The sequence below is a fragment of the Acyrthosiphon pisum genome, chromosome A3, assembly GCF_005508785.2.
Source record: "Acyrthosiphon pisum isolate AL4f chromosome A3, pea_aphid_22Mar2018_4r6ur, whole genome shotgun sequence".
Taxonomy (NCBI): Eukaryota; Metazoa; Arthropoda; class Insecta; order Hemiptera; family Aphididae; genus Acyrthosiphon; species Acyrthosiphon pisum.
In genome coordinates this window covers 223,630-250,035 of record NC_042496.1, presented here as the reverse complement: position 1 = coordinate 250,035, position 26,406 = coordinate 223,630, and the positions used below count along the sequence as shown (strand labels likewise).

The following is a 26,406-nucleotide window of genomic DNA, read 5'->3' as shown; positions in this document are numbered from 1 at the left end:
ATTATGATACCTACTGACAGGACCTTTTAAATATTAATCGAACTGCAATTATAGGCTTTTGAACTTATGTGACGTTATTTCAATCGTTTGTTGACCGCATTGTAGTGAAGATTGGCAGAAATTAGTATCGACGATGTTGTTGCTGCTGCCGCTGTTGTTGTTGTTATTAAAATGAAAGATAGACTTTTTTACAGTGGTATCATCTTTTCTTCTTCAGAGAATAGGTTCTCTTTTCAAAAGCACTTGATGCGCGTCGCTTGTATAAGCTTATAAAGGCCAAGGGAGTTATTTAAAATAAGGTTTTATCGAATTTTATTTTTTATCTCGAGCCAGGCAAGACGGGAAATTACTTTATTTATTCATTGTCATAAAAACAAAGCATAAGGAAGAAAAACTCGAGTAAACAGTATATTTCAAAAAAAAAAAAATAAAAAAAAATATTTGTTTATAGCGATAAACCCGTGGATTTATTTTCCTTTTACTCACATTTATTGTATAGACTCACCGCCGGTATATTAAGAAAATATTAAATCCTCCAGCAGCGATGGTCTTGAGCGATTTCATTTTTTCTTCCACCCATCACAAGTCGTCGGCGATTTCTTCGGATTCAATTAGGACTCAGCAAAAAACTTTTCCGTTGATCCATTAAATAATACGGTCATTTAAAATTTAAAACTCACGAGATAAATCCTTTAATAAATTCCCGTCAGCCGACACCAGTGCCGAATTCCAGTTTGCGGTACTCCACAAAACACTTACCTAAGTCAATTCCCACAGGCCAGGTGTCGTAGTAATAAAATATCCTCTAGGTAATTCTGCGATGGGTATAACTACTGACAAAATGATAATCAAATTACATATACCTTAAGCCACGTATTGTACGACAATATATACAAAAATATATTTGACATACAATTTAAATAATGCCATCTCTCTTCAAAAGTGTTTTCACTTATCGTCACCAAACAACATTTTGGCGGCTGTGTGACATTGTGATTAAGGTAACTCTTAAATTTACTTGACAACCCAGTCATTTTTAGATAATGTTACAAACAAAACTACGGTTTAATATTTATAAGCACTTCATAGTGTCACTTTATAAAGCAGAAAAGTTTTATTTCAGATTGTTCACGTACAAATCCTTGTAAAATCAAGATTAACAAAATAATCTGAAATTATTGATTAATTGTAAAGCATTAAGAACTATTATCACTTTTTTTTATGTCTTCATTTATAATTATAAGGTATAATTGTATTAGTATCAGAGTTAATTTTTACTTTTGTATATTATAGTGGTCGATCTATGCCCACTATGCGCTACACAGTGGACATTTTTTCTTATGTCCACAATGGCCCACATAAAATCCATATGAAATCAAAGTGAGCATTTACAGAAGGGGAAAACATGTGTATGATAATTTTTATCGGATACCATTACATATTTAAAATTGACATTGAAATGAACATTGGGATGATAATATTACCTACTTAATGTTAAAAAATAATCAACTAAAAAAAATGTTCGTTATAGTGGGAAATGGGCCTACAACACTACAAAAGTAAAAATGGCATTGGATGCTAATGCGGTTATAATATTTATCTACTGAAATGGACATTGAGCTCGTAGGACTAAACCATTACCAAATTAGTAGGGCCTCAGAAGGTTATTGAAAGATGACTATCTTAATTATTTAATTAAAAAGTAATCACAAAAGTCGCTAGGTACCTATTTTGTACTTTCAATGACAATACTACAAAAGAGTAAAGATATATAATAATGAAAATATAATGTAAGATGGAAAAAGGCTTATCTCGTACAATTCCTTAGAGTTTTGATGTTACTATATAATGCAAAATATAAAAATGATATAAATATAATATACAAAGATTCACAAACGTTCGATTCCTTATCAAATAAGTAAATGAACCGAACAACTTAGTTAAATAAAACAAACGTCAATAAAATAATGGTGAACAAAATAAAACAAATATTACGATGAACCAGGGCTTGCAAACGTTATAATAACTTAATGATTATAACGTTATATTTGACAAAAAAACGATTAAAATGTGTAAACGTTATAATAATAACGAAAAGTGATAATCAAAAATACTTAAACACTTACAGCAAAACAAAAAATAACGATTAACAACATATAATATTATACATTATTAGATAAATCATAACGCAAAGCGTAATTTATAGAATATCATTGAACGAGAAATAAAGCAAAACGAAATATTTTAAAATGTATTTATTTAAAAGGTCTATTGGTTTCGTAGAAACATTTATTTCATGCAAACAATCTAAGAATTGATTATATTAAATTCCGTACCCGGGCCAATACCTACCCGCATTAGTTATTATTTTTAAATTTAATAGGTATTAACCCTATTTTAAATTACGATAAACACTAAACTTGCATAACGTTTTAGTTCCAAGTAACGATAGGTAAATGCAAAACGCGGATAACGTATTAATTCTGAATAACGATAAATGCAAAAGTTGAATAACGTTTTAATTGTAAATAACATACCTAAAACGGAATATTTTTTTTCAAATACAAGTCCTGCATTGAACTCACAAATGAAGAACTTGCAAGAGTAATCCACCGAGAAGAATATATTATTATAGTATAGTATTATAGTAATATACTAATATATGAGTTAAATATAACTGTATAACATATAATCATCGGGTCATCAGTAACGTGTTTCATATTTATTTAAATAAGAAAATAAATCATTTTCATTATTAATTTTGAGATATCAATGAAACATTACAAAACAATGTTATAATAATTGTTACAATGATTAATAAGTAGCAAATACATCAATAAAATACACTGTTGGTAGATTAATCATTTGAAAGTTAAATAATTAAGAGTGCCTACTTGATTCTTGTTCGATATCATTGGTCATTCTCGGGAATTCTCCCCATGTTACGTTACAGACATTTTCCCAACCCTATTATTTATATGCGCATAGTTGGTAAAAATATGATTTGAAAATCATTCTGGTTTATTGAGTAAAGACAAGGACAAAGTCGTGTATGCGATATAATAAGATATATTATATAAAATAATTATATCTACACGATTTCTAAAAATTCTTATCATCATGTTAATAGAATATTTCACAAAAGTAAAAAATATACAAAAAACGCTGGGAGTCAGATACATTTAAATTTCAAAATAAATATTAACTGAGCTATTAATATTTATAGTTATAAAGGTATTTTTAAATTTTTTTTTTATGAGATTCTAGTAGGTAAAAGGCATATTTATTTACGCAATTAAGATAATAACAAAGATAATAATTTAAGTGCATGTCAGGGAGGGTTTAGTCTTTAGTGTATGCCGGGGTTGACACACTTGGGTACATATTTTTTTACTAATTATAAAACTAAGAATCTACACGAAAAATCTCTGTATAGAACAATTAATTGAATCTTTAAAATATATTTGTGCTTAATATGTAATTTTTATATTTAACATTTAATCCCGTTTTTAATATTAATTTTTATTGCAAACAATAATTTTTAAACAGGTATTTTTAGGTATTTTCAGGTAGTTTTTTAAGTTCTTCGACAATATGGAACAAAATAGGGTCAAATCTGTTCACTAGTTTGAGTTTTGTCAGACTTTTTTTAACGTTCAAAAACTGTAGAACATGGTTTTGCTCCACAACTCTTTATTATGCTATCCTTTTCATGTAAAACGTTTTTTTTGTCCTCTCATACCTCGGGGGAGATCAAAATCACCACGGGCGGTTAATGGTTTCAGCGGAATATGTAATATTATAATATCGAGGTCACCAGCCCTCGAGATACGCGGGGCTATTATGCATTGGAGACACGCAAGGTAAAAAAAAAATGGTGGATTTAAAAAAAATCTCATAAAAGCCGATAAACGAGAACACAATCAGTATAGCGTAGTTTTTCAATGCAATACGTGCACTACAGTCTAAAGGCATACTCTAGCTATATTGTCCATTTTATAATTTGATTTTAAATGTCACTGTAAACTATAGAGATCACAATAAGAAAAAAATAAATACTTAACTAAAATTGACGGGTTCCTAGCATTTCAATATACAATAGTAACATTATCATACATCAATTTTAGTTGTGATTTCAACATAGTTAGCTAACAAATCAAACAATTTTCCTAACTGTCAATAATTTCTCGAGTGTAAGCTGTCTTATGGGAAAAACTATGATAAAGACCGATCAAAAACTAAAATAAACATATATTATAGAATATGGATGTACAAATAATAATAAACATATACATTGAATGGTAGGTACGTACACAAATTACATAAATATTGTATACGTGTTTACACAGCCAAAATAAGCTTAGTATAATAGCATTAATAAAGAATTCACGATGACGATGATGAAACAATCTGCATAGTGGTAGTCATAGTAAATGTGCAGGTCGGAGAGCTACCCACCCAACCGTAAAATAAAATAAGCCCGAAAGGTCAGTGGTTGTAAAATAATATAATAATTATAATTATATCTGCACGGTATTCGAAATGTCCAAAAAGTTTTAAAAGAGTAATCACCAAAAGGGGCAAAGCACGTTTAGACCCATTGGAAAAATCATGTTGAAATATTATTACGACCCGTTTTGACCGGATACAGGAAATCCACCATAGATTTCAGAAAATTGTTAATCAATAATATTATTTAACCCTTTGTTTAACTGTTCGTTAATTATTAATAACATAATATTATTAAGTAATTTTATAATTTTACTTTTAGTTTTTAAATAATATAATAATATATAATATAATATTATGTACAGTATTTTTGTAATCTAATAAATATAATGTTATTGTCACACAGGGTTTAAACGTAGTAACAAGCTCAAAAGACGAATATTATTTTAATACAAAATTAAAAACAAAAACCATGTCTTACTCATTAATAATTATAGATCAGTGTAACTCCGTCAGATTATAATAACAAAATTAAATAATAATAATAATAGTCGTATTTTTTTCCGGTCAAACCAACCACGTGCTGTTCGATTTCAAACGATTATGATGTTCTATTTCAAACAATTACGATGTTCAATTTCAAACGATTATGATGTTCAATTTCAAATGATTATGATGTTCGATTTCAAACGATGGTGTTCGATTTCAAACTTTGATGTCAGAATGAACGTAATGGTCATGCAGAATGGCGTTCAACTCGGATAAGGGAAGTGGCACTTCGCTTATTGACCACGGAGCTGTTCCTGTGTTCGCTCCTCCATCCACTCGTAGTTTTCCGTTTTCCTTATTTGAAATGAATATTTCCATTTTTGTAGACGATATACGATTTAAAAAGTACCAAAAGATGAAAGTGAACTACAAAAAACTCATTGTTGACTACTATTGAACACAATATAATTTATAAGTAGATACAAATAATAATAATTTGTATTACATTTGAATAATTATCAATATACCTTTTATAATTAATTTTAATAATAAATATTAAAGATATCATAATATATAAATATAATATCAACAGCATATTATGACACAATGTATACCTAACACTCAACAGCAATATAAAATGGTTTCTAAAGTGCGATAGGATTAAGACAATCATGCGTTTATAATATTATTATTATGTAGGTACATGAACAATTTGATTAATTATTTACAATTGCTATCTTATTATAAAATTCTTTTTATAATACTTGGTTAATGTAATACCTGTATATATTTTATAATTAATCATTGTCATAAAATAGAAAATGTAATGTGTCTTTTGAGTCCAGTAAAACACTAACGGCTAATTTCAATAATTTTTTAATATGTGGAAAAAATTGCCATGTTCATGTTATCTTGATCGGGACTTCATCAAAGTAAGTGTCTATTTATTACATTAGCTGGTGGCATATATGCACTCGCCGTTATCTAAAGACTGAACACGTCCTACATTGGCAGCCCTTTTGTCTTTTGTCCCTCCAAATTCGAACCCTACGCCCCACACCTCAAAATATGTCGGCCGCAAACCACAATAATTCAATAACGATGTACATATTATATAGTACTTATACGCGATCTATATATTATATGCCTATAGTCTATATATAATACATATAAACGCATGTAGGGACTATAATATAATATATAATATAAATATGTGAATATTACAAAGCGACGGAAATGAGAAATTGAATGCCTATTTAATATTTATATCTTATACTAATATGTCTCACTACAATTTTACCAAGGATTGACTTGCATTTTCCAAATGTATATATACAACATACACGTATAGCACGCATTAAACGTTAATACAATAAGTTCAAAATGAGTGTCATATAAGTATGCTGCAATTTATTATCGTATAGGTAGTTATTACTTATTCCTACAAGAAACCTATATTAGTGGTATCTGAAGTGCACCATATTATACAGGCACCTTTACGAACGGCCCGAAACATAATCCTCGGGAAACTTACCTTCATCTGGACGTGAAATGGAGACTCATCAAGACTAGAGTTTCACCAAAATAATGCGGCATAGCACTATATTACATACATGATATTGAGCCGGATTTCTACTACACCGTTTCGCGTAGTGGTAGTACATAAAATATATACAATTTTGGTAAGAGGTTACCACCTCTAAACAATAAGTTGAAATATGTATTCAACACTCTACACGGCACAGTGTAATGAAAACATGGCTTAATACATGGACTCGACAATCGAAAATTGTCACGAATCGGATGGTGCGGCGAGCCTTGGTAAAGAAAATCGGTGCGACCACCGATCGTATTACGTTTTTCGGTATACTCGCAGAAAGCGGGTAACCACGATCTTTTTCGTTGGTCACCTGAAGTCTTGTGACGACCATAGCTGTCTGATTCTCAGTTACAACATATTTGCGTTTTTTGTCCTTGTTTTTTGTGCGTACCCATGCTTAGTATAGTGTGGTATTTTTTATTTATACAGTGCGACGATATTCCGACGTATAAGACGATATTCCATGAATTTCGTTTTATAAGTTATAAAACCGTGTTCGCGTCACCACTCTCGAGTGCATAATATCATATCGTTCATATCTCATACCAATCATAGTGTTGTGCAGTAGTAATGACACGAGACTCGAGTCATCTCGATCACTTCCGGTGACACGCCCCGCCCGTTTTTCGAGGATTACGTCGAGGCGTAGGATGCACAATGTCGTCTATATTATTCGCTGGTTCCTTGTATGATTAGTCAGTTTCATACGCCTAAGTATTTGACTTCAATATATTCAACTGCCACTTGGAAATTTGAATGTATGATAATATGTTGTTGTAATTATTATGGGACGATTTGGAAAATCCTCGGAAAACTTTGGTAAAATAATCACGTAGAAACGGCAGAAACGTGCTGTATGACGATGTTTAGTATAATACTGTAATATGAAGTAAATATCTAGTGTTACTGTGCATTTATAATACCATTCTGAGGTCTGATAACAAATTAAAATAATTAAAACACTCGGAGCAAACGATATTAGTAATGACCAATGAGTAATGAGTAATGACTATAGGGCTCGTAAGGTCATGCACAATTTGAATATCAATCTTTGCAGGTCACATAAGTGCTAAGTAACATAGGATTCAATATAATATGGTATTTTGATGTGCATATTTTAAGGCATTCGGTATATTTGGCATTATCATGCAATTTTTCATAATATATAAGACGTGTTATATTTGAGCATTTTTAGGAGTGCAGATATATGAAACAAGATATTCAAGCAGTTTTTTTAGTACATGAATGTACGAGCCCTGGTATTATGAATGTGTGCCATATAATGTATAATATTTACCCAAGATATATGTTTTAGTCGTAAATGATTATTAGTGTGTGTGGCGTTCATGCGGGTCAATTGTAGCGGCATGCACATGACAGTATGTAATATTGTGATCAAATATATCATATATTATGAAATAATGTTTATTTTTCACTCCAAAAACGATTCTAAAGGTGTGTTTACATTAGAGCCCTAACTCGAACGAACGCAAGCGAATGCTACCGAACGAATGCGAACGCATATTCGCTAAACATTCGGCCGCGTCCGTTCGAATTCTAACAATAGGTCGCAACGATATCTCAATTTACATTCTGACAAGATATTCTTTTATTCCTCAACATGTACCAGGAATTGAGGCATATTTTTAAAATTGTATTTATAGCTAATTAAATATATAAGTTGGAAATTCTGAATTTTTTATAATATTTGTTGCAATTTAAATTACAAAAATTAAAAATGTTACTCTATCGTTCCCTTATATTATTATACGGACAATCCGAATATTTTTTCAGAATGAAAATCGTGATAATTGTCGATACGTATAGTTGGAACTAGAAACAGTAGTTTTTGACAAAAAAGACGTAGTGGTGACTGGTGAGTGGTAACTGGTGAGGCTCCTTAACTGTCGCACAATTTTCATATTCTATATCAATACCTATGTATTATGTAACGGAACAATCCTCAACATACTAAAAAGGTTCTAACATAGCCAACAAACAGCATATGTCTATAACAACCAATCACAGCGCAGAACTAACACAACACACCGTATCATGGGCTTAAGGGGAATTACAAGCATCTCCGTACATAAAACGAGCACATTTCAAACATTATATTGAGTGATTGAAGTCGTGAGCATGTTTTGACCGAAAGTGAATCACGCTCCAGCCCCGTTTAAATTATATATATATTATAGCAATTACTTGAGATATACTCTAACTAACAAATTTACAATAGTTATTTTATTTTGTTTTATATCAGTATATCACATAATTAAAATATTTAAAAATTTAAAAGCTAAATTGTGTATACAAAAAAAAGTATATAATATATATTATATAAAGGGCCGTTAGTATACTGAGCGGCGAAGGCCTCTAAAATTATGGTGTTCCTAGGCTGTTTTTTTCTCCCAGTCCGCCACTGTGTACACTATAGACATAAGCTTACATCTGATTTAGCGATAGGTACATTAAAAAAGGGTGAACCATTTATTTATTGAATTAATGGATACTTACGTATGATAAAGAATATATAAGATATTTAAAATCATAAATAAATATTACAATTTGTGAAAACCGTAGTCGTAATAGTTATATCTGTAATTAATTATACTATTTACGAATAATAATAAAATGGGTAAGTATAATGTAGGTATAGAAGAGTAAGTCAGCTTTATTCAACTATCGATTAATAGTTCACTATAATCACTTCTTCATTTTCAATTACAATTTGATCAATGCGTTTGACATTTCATATTAAATCACAATAATTATGAAAACTTAACGCATTTATTTCACGGTTACGTTTGTTGGTTTTAATCACGTATTAATTATTTAAAATACCACAAAATCCTCATAATGAATTTGGGGGAGGTAGGTATATAATCCGTAAGATATGACGGTTGGGGTGGGGCAGTGACTTAGACCGTTCATGTTGTTTACGAAGAGGGACCAAAATATAAAGTCTACTGTTCGTATAATAAATCATGCTTTAACGTTTTTGCGTCATATATACTCAGATACCCTATCCATGTGTTGTACACTTCACTAGTTATGATAGTGAGGAAATTGATAAAATCACAAGAAAACATGACTGTTGTGTGTTAGACTCATTATAATTTATATAATACACGATGTAACGAAGAAATGAGCAAGTCCAATAGTAAAAAAAAAAAAAACGTTGGGATTATTACTGTCTCATTTATATCACGAGAACGTGATTATTTGACCAAAAATAAATTTTACATTTTGCTGGTAATTAGAAAAACATGGCTATAAATCAAATGACACAGTACTAAAATGTGCACAAGTATAATATATAGGTAAGTCAAGTAAGTATTAATCGTGTATGACAAACATAAAGGTACGATTGCTATATGGATGCGTTAGGAAACGTGTAACATATGCACTTTGAGTGTGGTGTGTCCAAAATGTCAGCAGCGAATTGCAATATCATGTAATATTATAGATAAAAACATGTTATGTAGCTGACGTATATGTTAAAATAAACGAGCATAATATTATTATACCTAGGTATGTTCGTCTAAACAGGTTGTTCTCAATAAGATCTTTAACATATTATTAATTAAAAGTCTTCTTTAAAACCTACGTTTGTTGTAGATTATTTGATTATTTATTTATTTTTTTTTTTATTGTATTTAAGTTATTACGCAACACGTATTTATCTATATAGTTACAAGAAAAAAATCAATTGCCATGTTTTTGCTATAAAACCATTATATTAGCACGTAAAATGTTTGTCGACCGAACGGCTTAACTGTCAACAAGCATTAATAACAATAGTTAACAAGCAAACCTCGAACGTTTCAATATTAAATGTAAGCTTTAATAGAATGAATTAACGTACAAACATATTGTAAGTGTTCATAATATTATTTCGTATTGCTTAACAAATATTCATGGTAATTAAATTACTGGAAAATAAACATATTAAATTATTAAAAAATAAATAAAATGTCTACAGTTAATAGTAGTGTCGTATGTACTTAAAAAATAATATATATAACCTCACGTTATATTAACTGCACGTAACGGATCTACATTTTACCGTGCTTAAATTTGATGAGGTCGTGATAACTAGATAACATCGTAACAATAATATTGTGGTCATCATATTACAATACGAACTCGTGTTTAAAATCACTACGGCAACTGGTACCCGGTCTATTATAATAGCAGTACGAGAATAAATTATTATAAGCGCCTGTGGTCGTGATATTGTAGTGGCCGCACCGTCAATAGTTAGTTTTACCGTCTGTACCCACACAATATTATGATGTCTATACATGATTATTGATCGATTTTGTTGTATAGTATAAGCATATTATTATACTATGTATATTTTGTTATAATTGAAAGCGTTATGTGTGTACTACATGGAGTATGGACCATAGATACATCAATGTTTACCCCAAATATAATATGTATACGAGATACACGCTGTTGGCTGACTAGGTAGGTAGGTAAGTGTAAATAAGAGTATGGTGGTTCGATGGTCATACAATAGTCAATAATAATATTACAACTATACTGTAACACTTAGTCTGTGCTAGTCATCATAACTATATAACATTGCCGCAGCTCACTTTGATTTTCAAATAGTATGTCTCATCAAATCAAAAAAATACTCTTTCTTTGAGTGCAAACGTGCTAACACCGTTCAATTTTTATTTATTTAGTGTTCAGTACAAATTTGAAATTTGTATAAATATCTAAAAGAAATATATTTCTTTATATTTTAATATTCTTTCTGAAAAATAGTGTAGGTATTGAAAATAATAAGCTTTCCACCATCAAAGACGTTCATAAGGCTGACATATCCCCCCTGGATTTTCCATGTCTATTATACATTTATACATAATATATTATAATTGATACGTTGGATAAATAAAATTAATAACTAACCATACCTAGTGTTCGTTAATAACTTCTTGACTATTATCACAGAAATTAATTTTATCCATCGATAATATGATATGACCAACGTATATAATATCATCATAGATATTAATCTAAATAATAAGTTTAATATAAGTTATTATCTGGGTTAGGTATGCTTATTGGGTAGTATACATAGACAGAAAATTCAAGATTTAGTTCAAAATGTTGCTGACTAATAATTTTCAAAAAAATTAAACGCAACTTACAGTTTTTGTTTTAATATTTGATTATCTTTAGTGAGGCTAGTGTATAATGTTTTTTACTTGTTCAAGTAAGTATTAATTGTTTTAGTGAAATAGTAAATTGCGTTATTTATATTATTATATATTTTACATTTTATTAGAAATTGAACTGTCTACTCATATTTATGGTGGGGCCGGAGTGGCGCAGTGGTCACACAGTTGACTTACGACTCACACAGTCATCGGTTCGATTCATAGCAAAGTGCAAAAAATGTGTGTGATTCTACGCAGTCACCATTTTCCCGTGCTGTCGTCCGATTGCGTCATCCGGTTTCCAACTAGGTCCCACACCACTGGGAGTGAAGACCGCACATGTCTCCTCTTGGAGAAGGGGGGTAGTATCATGCATATAGTGATATATACATAGATAAATAGATCACATGATCTCCCTACTACCCACTTGTGATAAGCATTGTCAAAGACCTTGAGGTCGTTACAATGAACAAATATAGAAAAAAAAAAAAAAAAAAAAAATATTTATGGTAAATTGATTAATATTATTGTATGAATACAGACATACAGTCATATGTTACGTACAATTACATAATATAGCAGTTAACAGGTCAACAGAAAGGTTAATATAATTGAGAAAATATAGCGCCCCCCCCCCCCTTGAATTTTGTGAATATGGTCGCCCTTGGCCACCGAGACATGGGTACGTCGCTGCAACAGATCGTAAGTCTCTCAAGAGAACACTGTCTATACAATACGAACATTTGGTTTCCGACGAGACGCGCGGCGGTCGAAAGCTTCCGTTACGGTACATCGGTACGCATATCGTTACAATAAAGTAAGATAATATGCAAGACGTGCACGGCGCGTAAAAAGCGAAACACGTTTATTATTACATGATAATAACAATAATAATACATTGCACATACCAAATACACAATTCATTTAATTGTATCAATAGTAATATTATTTTCCGTCAATAAACAGCGAAACGGTTTTTATAATATTTTCAATATTGAACACACCTCGTCAATAATATTGTAATCGATACACGCGGTCAATAATAATATGTGCGGTCCATAACTATAAGGCATACTGTTATTTGATTTTTTTCTTCGATGCTACATACCGCCGCAGCTGTGGTCATAGCCATCTGCTATCATGACAATATTGTTACCTATATGAAAACTGATGACTTCGCGATATCCGTTAACACGGTTCAGGGTATCACTATATTATGTTATGTGGAGTTCATATTAAGCAATATCAATATTTTTGTAAGCCTATCGACAGGCAGGCGCCACGTAGCTTGGAATTTTATAAATAATTCACCGATGATAGTGTGGTACACCGAATTTCGTACTTTCGACTATGGCTGTACCGGAAGTGCGTGAACAAACCGCTACTTCACTGTTTGAATGTTCACCGAAACCCATCACAGGATATGTCCATATAGTTTAATAATTATTATATTATATAGATTGCAGGTCAAATTTTTCTAGACGAAAATTTCCCACGGGCCACTAGTACGTAGTTTTGAGTTTTAACACAACATATTAGGACTGTTGTAAAATGTACAACGCGCGACTACTCTTGTTTCAAATAATGGCGCGCCCACTGGAAGGTTAAACTGTCAATAAAACATTAGTCCACGATTTTATTCTGCAACCGTTGACGTGCTGTTGTGTGCCGCGGTCATAACACTATTATACTATAAAGTACAGGTACGATTTAATAATATTATTACAATGTTGTTATAATATTATTGTAATATTATCACTACAAAATGCTATCAGGATACATACGAATTATTATATAAGTACTAATACACTGAACTTTCGTCTAAGGCGTGGACGAAAATAATGGTAATTATAAAAATAATACCGATATAGTGATATATAAGTGCGACATCGTCGGTGGCTGAACGGACGACCGTTTTTCGCATGCATTTCACGAACCTAATATGTATAATACATCGACGTAGTGGAGCTTTTGTCGTTCGCACGTGACTATAATATACCGCGGTCGTGGTCTTGCGGAACTATGAGGCAATATATATATATTTTATACACGCGTCTCCGGTATCTCTGTCTCTCATTAACATTTTTATTCGACGAAAAATGCCATATCGAAAACCACCGCCACCGTTGCCACCCCCCGCTGACGCCGCCACTCGTTCAGAGCGTTCGGAGGGGATATTAAAATATTTCGGGGGCACATGCGAATCCCACGAGCTGGAATCATCGTCATTCTATATAGCCGCCCAATGTATATATATTATATTATTATACGTGTCAGAGATGCTGATTAAAAAAAATAAAAATAAAAATAATAACGCCCGGATAAAACGGAACGTTTTCTCGAATTCATCTCACGTATTCGGACGACGAACGGGATCATCCCACCGGTATAGGTATAATATATATAATATATAAATGTATATATATATATATATATATATATATATTTATATATAGTTATGTGTAGATCGTATATACTGTGATATATATTATATGTACATATACATATATATATAATATGTAATATATACGGGTTATATATTATAACATAGCACCTTCGACCGGGTATTAATTATTAGCATTAAATTCGTTCGTCTACGATCCATTGTCCTCGCGTAAAACTACGAACACACATAATATTATTATTATATATATACGACGAGTCTAAGGCTCCCCGCGCCACAATCATTATTATTCGGTTCTCTCCCCCCCCCCTCTAGGTCACAATAATAATAATATACAAACAGGTATATGCGCGGGCGCAGCAGCAGCTCTTGTCTCTGGACCCTTTTCAAAGATTTCAATACCCGAGCCTCTCCCTCGCCGTGTGCGCTTTTTTTTTCATTTTCATACGTACATTTTCGCCTTCTGCCGTCGCTTTGGTAGGCGCGACACCTATATACATAATATAATATACACACAACACACACACACAAATTTGCATTATACCGTATAATATATACGCGCGTATAGTGTGTGTGTGTGTGTGTGTGTGTGTGTGTGTGTATGTATATATATATATATATATATATATATATTATCCCCGAACTCCACCACTAATTGCCCGATAGCGCGTCTTTTGTCTCACACCCTCGCGGTGCACACCACCCCGCCAGCAGTTATCCCGCGTTTGTATGCGTGCGTGTTCTCGACGCCTCTTCGCAGCGTCATCCTCCCCTCTCTGTTCAACCGCCGTCCTCATTGCAGTCTTTGCAATATTATGTGTAGTAGGTATATAACTACGGAAGCAGCGATGCATTTATATATATTATTATGTTGTTGTCGCCAGACCCGGCGAACCGAATAAAACGCGTCGGAAACTTCACCCTCTCGCACCAGGACCAAGCCACCGCGTCCGTTTTCTAAAACAGTTCTTTTGTACGTCCAACGCGCGCCACCCCTTTAGTCGAGCGCGAAGAGAGACTTATCGGCGGCGGTTGTCGCTGCAGTATTATAATACACATATAACATTTAGGGTAGGTACACCTATTGTACACACGATTATATAATAATATAATAACATAATGACGTTATTATATTACAATATTAATAGGTATGTACGCGTGATAACAATATAATAGATAATAATAATATTATGCGGCCGCTGTTTTACGTCATCGAATTTAAATGTAATATAAATGAAAATAACTGCAAAGTACTTAATTTGATTTTTTAATTTAAATTGAATTTTTTTTTCGAGTAAGTACCTACTTTTATCGTTAATTCCTTCTCAGTAATATATTATTATACGCGCGTGTAAATTATTATTCAACGTGGCCAGCGAATAAAAATCGTATTACTCATTACTCGAAGCTGCAGTAGTTTTACACAAACGGTGAACTCCAATTCCAAGCATTTGAAGGATTATAAAATTATATATATGAATTACTCAAATAAGTATACCTACCTACAACTGCGTATTATATTATAATATCACACGGACTATTCATACAAACATAATAATATTATATACGCACTGCAGTTAATGCATTACTTTTAATATTAATAACTCTAAAATCGTTTGTGTTTTAGATTTAAATACATCGTACGCATAATATAATATAATATAATATTATATTACAGCTATCCTTGCATATTAAAGTTATACCAATACATCGATTAATTTTCTTAATTTTCGATGGGTATATTTGGCTTCATTTCAAGATGTATTATTATTTATTTGTGATCACATAATATTGAAATTATTCAAAATTAACAAAATATTCCAATATAATTTCAAACATATGTTACACCATACAGACACCAGTAAATGGTGTCCACGCGTTGATTAGATTTATTATTAGAATATTTATTAATTATCAGTTGTAAAGTTATTTTAATTATTTATTTATTTTTTTAATTATTTTTTTTTATTTATTTAATTCATTATAGGCTAATATAATTGTGTATTTGTGTGTAGCCACCATAAAGTTATCAAGCCCCTTTTTTAGACTATGTCAGTAAATAAAAATGTCATAATCATTAATTTATTATTTATATCTTTACTTATATTATCTAAGAATATAACTATGATACATTAATTATTATCAAATGACAAATTGTAATACACAAGTACACAACATACCTGCAATATTATTTTTCTATACATATATTATATCATAAACAAATGTTTTGTTAACCTAAATGTGTAACCATTTAAATAAAATATAACGCAACGGGTACGCTGAATCAACAATATTTTATTTATTTATAGAATATATACGATGAAATCATCGATGTCAGACAAAATATGTATAATAATTGTACAAACAATTCAAAAAATAATCTCCTCCGCGAAGAAACGATGATAAAACGAATATTGAATTCTCGAGAGATGCTATATATGTTATATAAGAATGAGATTTAAGAATATATATTCCAAACAAATGATTTAAAATCGTATTTGTCGTGCATGCAAAATAGTAAATATAAGTTATCATTCCGTAGTTTGTACATCGGATCAAGTACACCTACAAAAGAAAGTAAGTATACAACCGAGCTCAAACTTTGCACGTCTTAAAATGTAAAACCAGCGGAGACGACGGTTGCAAACAATATTTTTTGAACTTTCCGCTCGTTGAAAAATACATAAATTTTGAACAATACATTGTTATTTATTACGCGTTACCGTATAAGCTGTTGGTGGATTATGGTTATTTTTTTACCGTAAACACGGGGCTTTGTAATAATAATAATAATAATAATAATAAAAGAAGAAAACTTTCTTCTTGTACACGAGAACTAAGCTGTGTGCTTCGTGGAGTCCTTATAGTGCACTGCAGCACGCGACTGATCCCAGGAAAGGGCTAGTAGGATAGAGTTTTATCAAATAGGATTTTGCCATTTTGAAATAATAAAAAATTACTTACTACTAAACGAGACGACGCATTTTACATTAGTTATTATTCAAAGCTCAGCGTTTATTCATCACGCCCCCGCTCACCCTTGCCCGTGTCAAATTCATGTTTGCTCTTAATTAAATTCAAAAGTAACACTTTGCAAATATTTCGGAAGTAGAGTACATTAAATATTTAGTCATAGAATAAAACATTCGAACTGGAAGTATAATATATTACGCTGCTGTATTCAGTATAGTATTAGTTAGTTCTAGCGAGGGTACAGCATTATTCGCGTAATCTGCGTAAATGCGATATTGTAGATAGAGCACACAGCCAGACAGTCGCACTTAGGTCAAAATTATATAATCTATGTATTTGTATAATATTATAACATATACATAGTATATCATTGCCCTTGGGATTAAGTACTTGAGACGGTTATATTATAACAATTGTATTATACCTAGTTTGAGATGATCTCATTAAGATATAGGTACCTAAGAATGAAATTCAATTTTATACTATATAGCAGAATAACTTAATTTAAATTGTATGTTTTAAAAAAAACTATTTTGAAAAATAATCAAGAAGGTGCACATTATTATATAGTATAATAGCATTGTGCCATGTCTGACAAAGTCGATTCATTTTATGTCTAAGGTCTAAATTAAAACTACCTTATCACTCGTAAACACGATTAACTTCAAAACTGGAATTGCAAAACAATAATAATAATACAATTAGAATTTTGTATATTTTTTTTTTAATCGAGTGTTATTGGTATTGATAATATCGACACAACAGTATTAATATTCTCAGTGATGTACGGAGTTTTACTTATTATAATGAAATCCGTGTGTGCTCTAGAAAAACAGCATCTACGTCAAAAATGTAAATGCAAGCGCTTATAACGTAGCAATATATTTAGGATAAGATTTATCATGTACCATTTGCAGGCACTATTATTTATTTGTATATTACAATTTCTTTCGTACTCGGCCGTTCCATACATATATTTCAAAGCTCACTCGTAATAATATGTCAACAAAAAATAGCATGGTATACTCCATGAGATTTATAAATACACGGACCTTTTTTTCGATTTTTTTTTTTTTTTTTTTTTAATTTTAATTTTTCCAACCCTAAAAGGTCGTTTTCCTATAATATATTAGAGGGCATAATATGAATATTATTATTTCATTTTCATTTATTTTTTTTTTTTGTGAGCAAGTTTTCCTTCAAAAGTCGTTATATTATTATATCATCCGCTCGTCGTATTCACGTCTAATTACACACGGTCGATCAATATTTCACAAACGACAGCGCGTTTGATAATGTTTTTGTCGTCGCTAGAGCTTGAAAAAAGAACACACGTACAAAAACATACATACCAGAAATAACAACCGACGGATTTCGAAAATTATGATTTTATATAATATATATAGGTATTTATTTATAATATGAGAGAGTGTACATAACACATTAATACGATTATAAACGTGGCCGATTGTCGATTTCTCCGTTGTACACAACGTATAATATAATACTAATATATTATATTATTGGTGCGACAGGGCATAAAATAAAATGCATTAAACCGACGGTAAATCATTGAACGGAAGAATTCCGATCGTGGGCGGCACCTATATACGTATTAATGTATTATAGTCGTATAACATGTATTATGTAGGTACAACAACTATGTGTCAATAATAATATTATTTATACAAACGTGTCGTGTACCTATAATAATATTATGTGTTTTCTGTGCCCTCTATAATATCGCCAGCAGAATTTTCCACTCTCCCACGCCCTTACTATCAATACGCTATATTTTATGGTGGGATTAAAATCATTATGGCCCATGATCTCGCGCGTGCTCTGCGGTCAGCAGCGCACTTCCTGATGATATTATGACGGAGGAGGACTACGGAGCTACAGCGAAAAGGATCATAATATTATAAATTTTATTCCCGAAAAACTTGGATAGACCAACGTGATAAATCGACGGGAGAGACCACGAAGTATACGTAGAGGATCCTACGAAAAAAAATCAATGTTTGGCAAAGACTCAATTTCCGCGGTATATTTATGGTGCCACGTGTAATATATAAATAATTTATAATATTTTTTTCCCCAAGCTCTTGGTGAAAGCTGAATTAAAGTAATTTATTTGAAAATCGTTTAATAATCTAATTTTATTCACAGCAAACTATCGCAGGATAATATCGTATCGTTTGTAAAAATAATATTATGCGTACAAAGACGTTAATGAAATACAAATTTAAATAAAAATACGATTTTCTTTGAGAAATAATCACTTTATACATAGGTTTTACATTTTTACGAAAAGCACGTAAATAAAAAAATTACAAGTAGTCTCAAATATCAAAGAGAAACCCCTTTCAACATACCTATTGAAAAATAATGAAAATAGTAATATCAGTGAAGAACACATTATTCATGAATATAAAACTTAAATATTTACAAACAATGTATAGGTACCTATAATGGATATTTTAGTTTACTTAGGTTTATTTAACTCGATTATATGTTATGCTTTTAATGAATTTTTAAAAAAATGTATGAAGTTAAAATTATCTATTGGTAACATTAAAATGATACTAGAGAAAAGTAACAAAATAATTAAAACTAGAATTTAATATTTTATTCTGTTATTATACAGTATTGTCTAGATTGTTTACAATTTATACAATTATGTCTTTTATACAATATGTAATATTATCATAGATACAATATTATAATGGTCACATTAAATAAAATAAACAGCAAGACCTAACTTAGCTACGAGATATTCACAAGTTATAAGTTACAACTTTAAAATCAAGAGATATCTACATCCTATATTGTACTTAAAATGTATCTTGAATTTATACCATTAAAAGTAGGTATAAACATATAAACATCAGATTATATAATTTGCCTTTTAGAAGTGTATACCTATATCCTACAATCGTCAATTTTCTTGTATTTACTTCATAAAATCACGTATAAATGTTTTATTATATTTTAATATAACTCAGTCAACGGATCTCTATACTGGTGTACAAATATTGACAGTGCAGGCAAAGAAGAAGTGAAACACTATTTGCAGTTTAATTGAATAACCAAAACTTAGAGCATAAGATAAATATTTAAATATTACTAAATAAAAAGTTCAAAGGATAGAAATCAGAATTCTAAAAAAACCATTGCAAAGGGAATGCAAGTTTTGCACAAGTCGGGCGTGTAATGCATTTTGAGCTCTTTTAAAATGTTTTAAATATTTAAAGGAAACGGTGCAGCGGTGACGACGATAAGAGCTCGAGAAAAGCCGACTTATCGTGTTTTTTTAAGTCTCTCTTACTGGCTCCCACTCTATCTGTCTCTCTTACAGTTACTCTACATGCGCGTTCTTTATATATATGTATATATTTATTTGTGTCCGTCTCTTTTACTCTCTATCTGCCTCTGTTTCTCTCTGTCTGTCTGTCTGTGTGTCTCTGTCTCTGTCTCTGTCTCTGTCTCTCTCTCTCTCTCTCTCTCTCTCTCTCTCTCTCTCTCTCTATCTCCCTTTCATCTTTCTCCAGCTAGTGCGACTGTTATTTCTGCGTCCCCTTGATAAAGAATACAGATTATCACCTTAAAAACAGACAACCGACTACTGGGGAGGTGCTATGGGATCGTTATGAAGCATTTGGCGTATATCCGAAAAGATTTGACCCGAGTATAACACCCCTTATAATTCAAAAAACTGTGATTTCACGACGCCGTCCCAATGTGTGAGAAAACGGCGGTGCCGAACAATATATCAAACCCCTTGACACCGTCATCTCCCTCACCATGCTTGCGTACGTAACATCACTCCGGGGCTGAAAACCGTTCATATTTATGGCTGGTTTCATAAAAACGCCCAGGGCTCATGGGGCGGTAGTGGTGGTGGCCAAAAACTTTTTCCCATTACACAAAACGAGGCTTTAAGTTTCATTCCATCCCTCTCTATGTTATTTATTGAGTCCGGCGCGAACCGCTGTTCCAATTAAGGTGGATTAAACGGCCGCCAAAACTTACAATGATATTTTTCGAACGGCTAAAGTTTTCGGAATTGCTTTTTTCTTCACGCACAACAACAGAAAGCTATGATAGTATCCGTGAGAATGGTTCAAACCACCCGACTTGACAAAACCGTATATCGACCTAAACGTTCAACCAAGAAGATAATATGTCACCAGCCGCTAGCGGTATTTACACTTTTAAAGCAGCTGCAAATCATAATACCATAACGCTATTGTTAAATATTATGAACAAATGTCGAAAAGATGAAGCATTTTTTTTTATTAATAGAAAAAAAAACCTAGGTCAGGAATCAAAGCTGAGCGTTAGACACTAGTCTCAGTTTTATAGTATAGGCACGAACCAATGAAAAGTGGTGGACATAATGAAATAAAATAAATTCGACGGGAATGGTGAAACATAGCACCTGGGATATGATTCTAACTAAAATAAAATGATAAGGTTAGCTAATGATAGGTTTGCTTGATATAATTTACTACCACTATTTTTATATAAAAACCACTTGAAAATATAATGATATTTCTTATATAATAAAATAATATATCAACAATTTTTGTTTCAAAATCAAGTACCTACCTACAACAAAATATTACAATTAATTTATACTTAAATAAAAGATTAGGTAGGTGCATAATATGGTACCTACTGATTTTGAGTTTAAAGTTCCAATTTTGGATATAAAAAATACTAAAACAACACAAAAATGGTTTAACAGTAGCACTTAAAGTTTTTTTTTTAATTTAACATTTAAAATACGGAAACTTAAACATGAATTATTTTTCTGATGAATTGGATAAACGTAACGTTACTATAACACTCATTTCCTCTATAATAGCTGCGTTGAGAGGAAAAGTTTCGTTGATTGTATAACAGACCACGACTTTGGGACCATGGGTTCGCCTTTAACCGGATAAGAGCTGGCAGTGCATTAGCAGACCCGGTGTGTTTATCTTACAAGAATCGAGAATATAATATATATATAAGAAAATCAAGCTCAGCCGTGGCACGTTTGTTTAGTGAGGTCCACTATGCAAACTTAAACGTTCGGGGTCAAATATCGGACTGGATTAGTGGTGCTGGGATTTCCAGTGGTTTTTGAGAATGATTGAGAGAGTGAAAGAATATTAGTATAGGTATATTGTGGAATAGGAGCAAAAGGGGTTTCTTGTTGGGGTAGCCAAAGTTTCCTGCCCATTTTATTTGACCGTGGACCACTTTGTTGTGTGATGTAATTCAGCTTTCTCTTTCCCTCTATGTATAAATATATATACAGCTGCAGTGGCCATATTCCAAGTGAGTATAAAACCTTCTGGGTGCACAAAACAGCATGAGGCTATAAAAAATAAATATTCAATATACGAGTTCAACCTACTACCTACAAATCAAGAATACGCTTATAATACGGGTAGTGAGGTATAATATAGTATAGTCTGCTTTGTGGTATTATTTAAACAAAAAAAAAAAAATATGTGAATAACTCTTATCAGTGGTGACTTTATAGTGGATACTAATTGGAATTGGTTATCACTTATTAATAAGGCAAGAATAATTTTTAAAGATTAACCAATATTAATCATTATTTATATTTATAGTCAATATACTATTTGAGCAGTTTTATCATTCATTTTTAATTAAATAACTTTTTTAGATTCTGAGCGGAGCGATGGATGTATTGATTTTACAATGATGTATTTTTATTTTTTATTTGTGTCTTTCTGCACGATAAGTAGTCGAAATAATGCTTCGATTTTCAACTTCAGTATCTTGTTCGATAGGAAAGTGAATCTAATTGGTGCATTAGGGATATCAAATGCGCCGGGAAAAACAAACAAAAAAAATTAAGGAAAAACGGGAATTTTTACACAAAATCAGTTTTGGTTTTTGGTGTTACTTTAAAAAAAATTACCGTGGAAACGTGAATCTTTCACTAGCTGTTTATATTATTATTTTCTATACACAATAAAATTTTCAAAATATTTTGATTTTTTTTGAACTGTTAATGGACATTTTCAGCTTTCAATTGTTTTAGTTTTTTTTTTCTCCGAATGTCAATAAAATTTTATTCGTTTAGTAAATAAGCTTGAATATTTAATACAAGGCTCTTAATGTTACAATAGCAGTTGAAAAACATTGAAAATACATAGGCACAATTTTTTTTATAAGCATTTAAAGTTCGAATTTTGACAAAATATATCAAATTTAATAATGATTTTAGTTAAAAATGTATAAAATGTTTAACTTTTATAGCTAAGGATTAAAAATTTAAAACAAGGTCTCACGTAAATAGGTTATATAATATAAATTACTTGATTCACAATAATATCATCAAATATACTTAGTAATATCATAGGCTGTCTGACCGCTCAGAATCGTTTTTCTAATACAATGATATTATATCACTGAATTCAAATTTAACACCATCCATTACTGTGACCCACTTGTAACCTACTGTACAGCAGAGCGACATCCACTTACCCACCTTTTTTATATATTAAATGTATCTAAATATACTATCTATATAGCCACCACCCACTATTACAGTATGTATAATACGTCAAGTTGCCACTAAATACGTGTATACTACATTTGGCAAATTTCACTAAGTAATACATGCATTACAAGTATACAATTAACAATAAAGTATGGAAAAAAGTAAATTTAATATCTAATAATATAAGTTTCAAGTATATTGAAAAATTTAGTTTTTGATTATAAATTTCACTTAGTTAATAAAAAAGTTTAACTTGTGTAGTCTAATGTACGATTTATGTGTATTTACAGGCATGAGTAAAAACTATTCAACTATATACGTTAGGGACGTTTAAGAGTCATTAAATTGTATTACAAAACACTTATAAAATGCTTTTAATTAATTTTTAATCACGTTACTCATTGTTATTAGTCTAACGTATAAGTTTAAAGTTATGCAGTTGTTATGTGAATATATTTTTAAATGTACGAATTATATTTGTATTGAATACATTGGATTAGTACCGACTGATTAATAAAAATATCTTATTGAAATAATGTTTTCGTAACTTAAGAATATTATTCGTATTAAGAACTTACAATATTAGAAGGTTAAATTTCTTGGTACAATAATAATGGCATCATACAACAATGACTACAGCCTACAACTACTGCATTTTCCAGAATGGTATAATATTTGCATTAACATTTTTCTCCCTTATTCGCTGTACTTATTGATTTTCAAAAATGATTAGACATATTTTATTAAAAATATTTACTTTAGAGCCTGGATACACGTTTATAATATTTATTATTTATTTAATTTAAACATTCTAGAGACCTATTCTTGATATTGTTTGAATCATTACCATCATAAATTTATTGTAGACATTAACACATTAAGCACCGTTTTAAGTATAAAATATGATCGTATCGCATTCTTTTTAATCGTATTTTGGCTATGGATTTTTATCAAGTAACTTCGTCTCAAATTCAATTTATTTTACAATCAATTCAAAATTACTATAACAAATCAGTCACTGCAGCTATATCAACGTGACATTTACATACCAAAATCCGCGCACACCATTTTAATTCCTTCAAAATCTCAAACCAACTCAATACAGGTATAGTTAATAATATTCAAAATATTTCTTACCTTGTTGAATTATTTAAATTGTATGTTTTCAAAATCCACTTGAAACAATCTGAAAAATAGCATAAACCAATAAACAATTAGTTAATTGAAAACCATTGTGTGATTGGAGAAAATTATTTCACTATTTTGCTTGGCATTCCAACATTTATTTTTACATTGCACAAACTATTCGAATACATTTTTATTTAAGTTCATAATATTTAGTAAAAAATTCCATTGTTGTTAATTGGTCGGTGTCACTATACTCGTAAAGTTGTAATATATTATAATTTATTTCTAATTTTAGGCTTATAAATGACTAATCTAGGTAAATAACAATAATTAAATGATAATAGTATAAGCATACCATTGAATTAAAAATCCCAAATATTAATTTAAATTTAAATTGTAATTTCATAAAAATGTTTAGAATTTATATTGGTTTATATTTACACGGAATTTATATAAAATCAGATAAATCGCCAACACAATAATAAACGAAATTTTCTTTTTGCAATGATATTGCAGTAAAAAAACGGTAAGTTAGAAAATGTTGATTATTAATATTAAAAATTATCATAATATCACTGTACAAAATTTGTATTGTTTTATTTTCTTCTCAACGCTTTCTAGTTATGCATAAATCTTCAGTTTTACGACAACTCGCTTGTGCCTGGTTAGAATTTTCAATTAAAATACTTTACGATAAAAAAGACGAAATTTATTCGATCCTAGTAAAAAGCTTAACCACTTTAAATCAATATTGAGTGCTATGTATGTTGAGTTATGGGTCTGAACTTCTACAGACATTGTTTGTGTACCTATATATTATATCTACAAAGACGCGTTCCTCTGTAATCTGTACATTTTATTTCAAATTTAACTTTTAATTTAATTAGCTTTTTTTAATATAAATTATAAACTATTTCCCCGGTGTACAATAAAGGTTTCGACATTTTTAAGTGTAAATTGAATTAAAAAAAACATGCAATAAATGTTAAATAATAAATATTACCTAAATTATTTATGTATAGGTACCTATCAATAAAACATTAATAAAACTATGATATGAAGTAATATAATTAAGTTTATATGTCATTAGTAGGGTTCGGATTTAAAGGCAATATAATCAATAAAAAAAAGCATTTAAAATGTAAAAAAAGGCAAAAAAAGGCATTTAATTTATATAAAAAGGCAATTCATAAATAAACTACAAAATAAAATAGTGAATATTTTTTAAACACTTTCAAATGCACACATTTTGAGAAAAATACAAATTAAAAATGATCATGAATACTAAACTACATTAAGTTTATGCTATTTTGTATAAATAGATTACCTTTTTCTTTAAACAGATTTGTCCTAAGAATTAGATTTTAAAAATTAACTTACTTGAGTTATACCAGTTAATTTAATGCAAAATAAACTAGTTGGTATTAAAAAAAAATTGGCTACCATGTATTTTGATAAGCTGTCTTCAGAAAAACGGTTACGGTTTGGGCTCAAAATATTTTTATAATTTACGCATCAAAAAGGATCTTTCTACGTTCACCGAAGTTATCGGGGCGTATTTCATACTTAAATTATTATCTAAATTAAGATTGCTAGATGAATAAAACCCATTTGTAGCGATAATACGCAAGCTGTGTATAAAAATTATAAAAATCAACTG

At 30.6% G+C, this 26,406-nt stretch overlaps 1 protein-coding gene across 1 annotated transcript in view; it reads right to left on the bottom strand.

The window, feature by feature from the left end:
- LOC100167244 (semaphorin-2A) overlaps positions 1 to 26,406 on the bottom strand; it is a 401,079-nt gene that overhangs the window by 238,892 nt on the left and 135,781 nt on the right. The window contains exon 3 of the mRNA XM_029491091.1: positions 24,756 to 24,804. The gene's annotated coding sequence lies outside the window, so the exon portion shown is untranslated. The remainder of the gene's footprint in view (positions 1 to 24,755; positions 24,805 to 26,406) is intronic.